This window comes from Odocoileus virginianus, chromosome 23, assembly GCF_023699985.2.
Source record: "Odocoileus virginianus isolate 20LAN1187 ecotype Illinois chromosome 23, Ovbor_1.2, whole genome shotgun sequence".
Taxonomy (NCBI): Eukaryota; Metazoa; Chordata; class Mammalia; order Artiodactyla; family Cervidae; genus Odocoileus; species Odocoileus virginianus.
In genome coordinates, this window is record NC_069696.1 from 9,089,707 (window position 1) to 9,097,007 (window position 7,301).

Genomic DNA, 7,301 nt, shown 5'->3' on the forward strand with positions numbered 1-7,301 from the left:
TGAGCTCCCAATGCAGGGGACCCAGGTTCAATCCCTGGTCAGGGAGCTAGATCCCACATGCTGCAACTAAGACCTGGTGCAGCCAAATAAATGAATAAATATTTTAAAAAAATTCAATCTCCTTTAAGCACATCCCAGTTTTTCAGGAGCTTATCCAGATCTTCAAGCTTATCCCTTCCCCACACAGGCACCCATTCCCCCAGTCTCACTGAATACCAATGAAGTTACTGAATGCAGCGTTTTAAGTTAGCAGTATCTTCACCCACCTTGCTGGCTCTGCCAATGTTCTGCTCCTCACTCACCGAGGTGTTGCTTAGTTGTTCATCAAGACCTACCTCTACCCATACCTTCTTCGCCTTTTTTTTTTTTTTTTTTTTTGGCTGTGACTTGTGGCTTGCGGGATCTCAGTTCCCCGATCAGGGATTAAACCTGGGCCACGGCAGTGAAAGCACCAAATCCTAACCACCAGACCACCAGGAAACCCCCAGCCATACTTTCTATTATGGAAGCCCCAGCCCACAGTGGCATCAGGTCTCATCTGCATCCTCTGTGCTCCCAGAGCACAGCATGCCCACCTAATCTCACTCCTTCCTGACCCCAGAGTCCCACAAGGTCAAGGACAGGGTCTGGTTTATCTCTGTGTTCCCTGGGCTTGGTGATCCCTGGAACAAAGTGTGTGGTGGTACTTGGAAGATGACTCAATAAAAACATGAATACACGTGTAGGATTTTCTGCAACCTATTTCTCCAAATCAGTCAATCTTCTACATTGCTGCCAGAGTTGTCTCCCAATAAACAAGATTTGTTCATGTGACTTCCTTGCTAAAAAAAACTATTCGGGCTTGTCTTTGCTTTTATTTACTTGTCTCAGTCTAATTTCATCCACTGTTTTGACCTCAGGCTGTATCCTGATGATGCCCAAATTTCCAGCCCAGAACTTTCTCCAGTTATGTATAAACTGCCTATCGTACTTAACCTACTCAGGTAGGGTCTCACAGGAATCTCAAATTGGAAGAATCAGATGAACACTTTCTTCCTTGAAACTTCTTCCTCTCTTGTGTTTTCTCTCAATAAATAGCATCATTGACCACTGAATTGCCCAAACCTGACATCTGGGAGTCACCTTTAAAAAATGGGTTAAGAGCATGAACTTGGCAGCCAGATAAATGACTTCAGATGCTGGTTCTGCTGTTTAGTACCTAGGTGGCTTCAAGCAAGTTCCTTAACCTTCATTAAATCTGTACATTCTCATCGTGGCAGACCCACCTTCCTGATCACTGAGACCAGTGAACAACAGAGTCATGCTGGGCAGGTAATACCACATGGGAAGTCCTTACCAAATAGTAGCTTTTATTATTATATTGATCTCTCTCCTTCTCCCTGTCATCCAACCACTAAGTCTGGTGATTCTATTTTCTCAATCTCTGGAATTTGTCCCATCCTCACTGGCCCCACTGCCACCTTCTCGGTTCAACCACCTGTGTTCTGTCATCTGATGACAGCAGAAGCTTCCTAACCAGTCTTCTGGGCCCCATTTTTGTCCCCTTTCAATCTTTTCTTCACACTTCTACTGTGGCTTTTTCTGAAAACCAACTCAGTTCATGTCAGCTTCCGGCTGAGCCAAACTTCTTTCAGTTCCTCAAATGGCCAGAGCTCTCTGTTCTCCCTCCACAAACGCTGTTTCCTCTTCCGGGCCTGTGGTCCCCACCTCCACAGGCTGGCTCCCTTGTTTTTCTGCTCCTCATGTAAGCATCAGGCTGCCCACATACAAGGCTCTCTTAGATGACCCTGCTCTGGGTCAGTTTCCTCCAAAGTGCCTCAATGTCCTCTATTATAGCACTCATCACATCACCATAATGGTGGCTTTAGTGACTGTCGCCCGTCACTAGACCAAGAACTCCAAAAGGTAAAGTCTCTGTTTTGTTCACCATCGTATCTCTAGGATTTAGCACAGGCCTGGCCCATAATTGGATCTCAATACATTTAAAAATTATTTGGACCTTCCTGGTGGTACAGTGGATAAGAATTTGCCTGCCAATACAGGGGACATGAGTCTGATCCCTGGTCTGGGAAGATTCCACATGCCACAGAGGAACTACTAATCCCATGAGCCACAGCTACTGAGCCTGCGCTCTAGGGCCCATGAGCAGCAACTACTGAGCCACGTGTTGAAACTACTGAAGCCTGTGTGACTAGCATCTGTGCTCTGCCAAGAGTGGCCACTGCAACGAGAAGCCGAGGCACCGCAACTAGAGAGTAGCCCTGCTTGCCACAACTAGAGAAAGCCCATGCGCAGCAACAAAGACCCAGCCCAGCCAAGAAATAATAAATAAAATAAAGTCAAATTATTTCACTCACATTTAATAGGTGAAATGTACACCTAGTAGAAAACCCAAAAGATGCAAAGGGATGTACAGTAAAAAATAAATCTCTCTTCGCCCTGACTACCCAGTCATCACTACATCTGTTTTCTTAAGGGTCCTTCCAAGTATTCTATGCAAATCCAAGCATATATGTATATATAATGCAGGTGCGGTAGCATATTATATACTGTATTCTACACCTGGCTATTTTTCTTTATCTTTTTTTTCTTTCAGCTGCACTGTGCAGCTTTCATGATCTTAGTTCCCAGACCAGGCCACAGCAGTAAAAGCACCAGGTCCTAACCACTGGACAACCAGGGAATTCCTTGTATTTTTTTCTTAACAATGTATCTTAAAAGATATTCATTTCCGGTCTGTATAACTTTAAAAAATAATCTGCATGTTCCTTTGTAAAGATGTATCTTAAATTATTGAAGCAGTCCCCGGCTGCTAGGTGTTTTCCATCTGTTGCTATTATAAACAAAGTTACCCTGAAGATCTTTGAACATATCATTTCACAGATAACTGAATCCATACCTTTCTCAACCTTAAAATGTGATGTCCTAGAAACCCATCATAAATCGAAAATATTGTAAGTCAAAAGTGCATTCAGGGCTTCCCTGGTGGCTCAGTGGTAAAGAATCTGCCTGCCAATGCAGGAGACGTGGGTTTGATCCCTGATCCTGGAAGATCCCACATGCCGAGAAGTAACTAAGCCCATGGGCCACAACTGCTGAACCCACGTGCAGCAACTAAGGAAGCCTGTGCGCCTACAGCCCGTGTTCTGCAGCAAGAGCAGCCACTGCCGCGAGAAGCCTGAGCACTGCAACTACAGTGTGACCCCCACTTGCCGCAACCCCCACTGGCTGCAGAAGGCCCAAGTGCAGCAACAAAGACCCAGCACGGCCATAAATAAGATAAATAAAATAAATACATCTTCGTAAAAAATGCATTTAACACTCCTTGCCTAAAGCACATCAAGTTTAGCCGAGCCAACCTTAAACATTGTCAGAACACTTATATTAACCTTCGGCTGGGCAAAACTATCCAACACAAAGCCTATTTAATAATAAAGTGTTGACTATCTCACGTCATTTTTTGAATACTATACTGAAAGTGAAAGGCAGAATGACTGGGTTCAGAATGGTTGTAGGCATATCGGTTGTTTACCCTCATGATCACGTGGCTGGCTGGGAGCTGTGGCTGCTGCCCTGACCAGTATCCTGAGAGAATTTTCTCCCAGATACCGCTAGCCTGGGAAAAGATCCAAATTCAAAGCTTGAAGTATGCTTTCTACTGAATGAATGTTGCTTCCGCACCATCCTCAGGTTGAACCATCAGAAGTTGGGGACTGTATGTCATAGAATAAATTCCTAGAGATGAAATGGCTGGAGTCAAACCACAACTGCATTTCACAGTGTGCTAGATGTGCCAAACTAGTCTAGAAGTTTGCTAGTTTACATGCTCATGTGTAACGTACTGCTATATATCCTTCACATGCTTGTCAGCACAATATTACCTTGATCTCTGTCTAATCTGGTAATAGCAAAAAGAATGCTGTCATAGTTTTGTCATCTCTTTTATAACTGAGGGTGAGCATCCCATTTGCAAAGTTAAAAGACAAATGACCGAGTGGGAAATTACAAATCATCAATCAGACAAACACAAACAAACCGACAGAAAATTGAACGAAAACTTGCACTGGGGACTTCCCTGATGCTCCAGTGGTTAGGACTCCCACACTTCCACTGTAGGGCACGGGTTCGTTCCCTGGTGGGGAAACTAGATCCTGTATTCTGTGCAAAACAGCAAAAAAAAAAAGTGTAAAAACAAAACTTGAACTGGCACTTCATAAAAGAAGATATCCAAATGGGCATTAAGGGAAATATGAATTAAAATCACACCAAGACTGCATTGTATACTCACCAGAGTAGCTCAAATTAAGAAGTCTGACAATACCAAATGTCCTCGATGATGCAGAGAATAGGAATTCTCATAGACTTCTGACAAGAGTGTAAATTGAAAACTGAAGATATGAATGCTTTATATCCCAGAAATTCTACTCCTGGCATCTATGGTCCTTGAGAAAGTCTTGCCCATGTGTACCAGATAAGTTATAAAAATGAATTTCAGGGCAGAACTGTTTCTACTAGAAAAAAAATTGTAAAACCTTAATTATCCATTCTAGTAAAATGGAAAATAAATTGTTTATTCATTTTTATAATATTCTATAAAAATATTTTAATGTTTAATAATTAAAATAAAATATATAATATTTTATAAAAAATAAAGCTCCACAACAGTGGAAAACCATACAGTAACAGAATGAAGGAATCACAGCTTCATGCATCCACATAGCTGGGTTGCATAAAAATGCAAGCTAAATAAGTCACAAAAGAAGAAGATGACTCACCTTATGTAAAGGTCAAAAACAGGTGGAGCTAAACTTCTGTACAGTATCTGAGGACGCAAACACAGGAGGAAAAACTACATTAAAAAGATAAAGAAGGGCTTCCATGGTGGCTCGGTGGTGAAGAATCTGCCTGCCAATAGAGGAGACATGGGTTCCATCCCTGGTCTGGGAAGATTCCATATGCCACAAAGAACTAAGCCGGTGCCCCACAACTACTGAGCCTGTGCTTCAGAGATCAAGTGCCACAACTACCGAGTCCTCAGGCTCAGGAGACTGTGCTCCGCAATAAGAGATGCCACTGCAATGAGAAGCCCAAGCACCGTAACTAGAGAGTAGCCCCCACTCACTGCAACTAGAGAAAAGCCCTGCTAAGATGCTGGCTTTATTTTATTTCACTATGTGGATGATGGTTCCGCAAGTGTTGGCCATGTCTTTAAAATATATGTACATATTTCATACACTCCACTCTGGGTATGACAAAAAAATAAAAGAAGTTCAGAATGACATGTGTTTGATACCACTTAATTAAAAAGAAAAAAATTTTTAAATATAAAGAAATAGACATTTATTTCCTCATCACTGATTCGCTTTTTAAATTTTTTTCTAAATTTTAAAAATATAAAGAAATAGACATTTATTTCCTCATTCACTGATTAGCTCTGGGAGCTTATGGAAGAAACTGGTAACTAAGATCATCACTGGAATGAGGCAATGGGTCACTGAGGGGCAAAAGCAGGAAGAAAAAGATACTTTTGGGGGCATCCCTGGTGGTCCAGTGGCTAAGACCCCATGGTCCCAATGCAGGGGGCACAGGTTTGATCCATGGTAAGGAATTAGAACCCACATGCCTGAACTAAGACCCAGTACAGCCAAACAAATAAATATTTTTTTTTAAAAAGAAAAAAAAGATACCTTTCACAGTGTTAAAACCATGTTAGTATACTAGTCACTCAAAAATACATTTGCATTAAAGAAAACAAGTTCTGTTGGTATTTTCTTCTTGATCTATTGCTACATAACACGTAGCAAATTTAGTGACTTTAAACAACACATACCTTTATTATCTCACAGTTTAGGTGGGTCCATCCTAAAGGAGATCAATCCTGAGTGTTCATTGGAAGGACTGATGTTGAAGGTGAAACTCCAATACTTTGGCCACCTGATGCAAAGAGCTGAGTCATTTGAAAAGACCCTGATGTTGGGAAAGACTGAAGGCAGGAGGAGAAGGGGACAACAAAGGATGAGATGGTTGGATGGCATCACTGACTCAATGGACATGAGTCTGAGTAAACTTCGGGAACTGGTGATGGACAGGGAGGCCCGGCGTGCTGCGATCCATGGGGTCGAAAAGAGTCGGATGTGACTGAGCGACTGAACTGAACTGAACTTAGGTGGGTCAGGAGTGCAGGCGTAGCTTAGCAGAGTCCCTGACTCAAGGTCTCCCAGGGCTGCACAAGGACTGGGCAGTATTTTCATCGGGAGGCTCACATGGGGAAGAATCTATTTCCAAGCTCACTCAGACGGTTGGCAGAATTCACTTCTTAGTAGCTATATGACTAAGGGCCCCAGCTTTTAGTCCCAGTTCCTTGAGACCACTTTGCCAGGGGGCCTTCCCAGCTGGGCTGCTCTAAATGCAGTCATAGGTAACACAGCATGTTCTGGGAGTGTCCTCCCATTATCTTTGCTGTATTCTACTGGTTACAAGTGAGTCACACATTCTGCCCACACTTAAGGGGTGGGAATTATACTGAGGCATGGACACCAACCAGGAGGTGGGAATTACTGGGAGTCACCTTAGCACGTGTCAGCCACAACTGTTTATTGTTTGGAAATATTTTTTTTTGCCCAATATTTTTCTATTTTTTTTTCCTTTATCTATTTGCAAGAGCCCTGTGGATAAGTTAACCCTTTGTTTGCCACATGAAGTGCCAATTCATTTTTGATAAATTAATAAATGACTTCACGAATCTTCTATTTAACTGGTAAAGAATCTACCTGCAACATGGGAGACCTGGGTTCGATCTCTGGGTTGGGAAGATCTCCTGGAGAGGGAAAAGGCTACCCACTCCAGTATTCTGGTCTGGAGAAGTCCATGGACTATATAGTCCATGGGGTCCCGAAGAGTCGGACACGACTTAGCGACTTTCACTTTCACACACCTTTAGCTACAGCAAGAGTGATTTCACTGGGCCTTTGTAGAGTCTGTTTCCCTTACTTGGAAAGCTGAACTGTGTGAAAGCATAGAATTTAATTAAAACTCAAGGACAGGTGAGAAGATTGATTTGGACCTGACTTGAAGTTTCTCTGACTTTGATTTATGCCAAGATGAACCACAGAAATAGTGCCAAGAGGGACTTCCCTGGTGGTCCAGTGGCTGAGACTGTGCTCACAAAGCAGGGGGTCTGGGTTCAATCCCTGGTCAGGGAACAAGATCCCCAACACTGCAGCTAAAGATCCCTTATGCCACAACTAAGACCCAGCACAGCCATAAATAAATACATTTAAAAAAAGAAATAGTGCAAAGAA

The 7,301-nt window shown here is 42.7% G+C and overlaps 1 long non-coding RNA gene across 1 annotated transcript; it reads right to left on the reverse strand.

Moving 5' to 3' along the window:
• Window positions 1-1,576: 1,576 nt before the first annotated feature.
• LOC139030562 (uncharacterized) lies at window positions 1,577-6,342 on the reverse strand. Its single transcript, XR_011482932.1, has 3 exons — window positions 5,831-6,342; window positions 4,776-4,822; window positions 1,577-4,158 (listed from the first exon to the last, which is right to left on the reverse strand). It is a non-coding gene; the product is annotated as an uncharacterized lncRNA (long non-coding RNA).
• Between the last annotated feature and the right edge of the window lie 959 nt (window positions 6,343-7,301).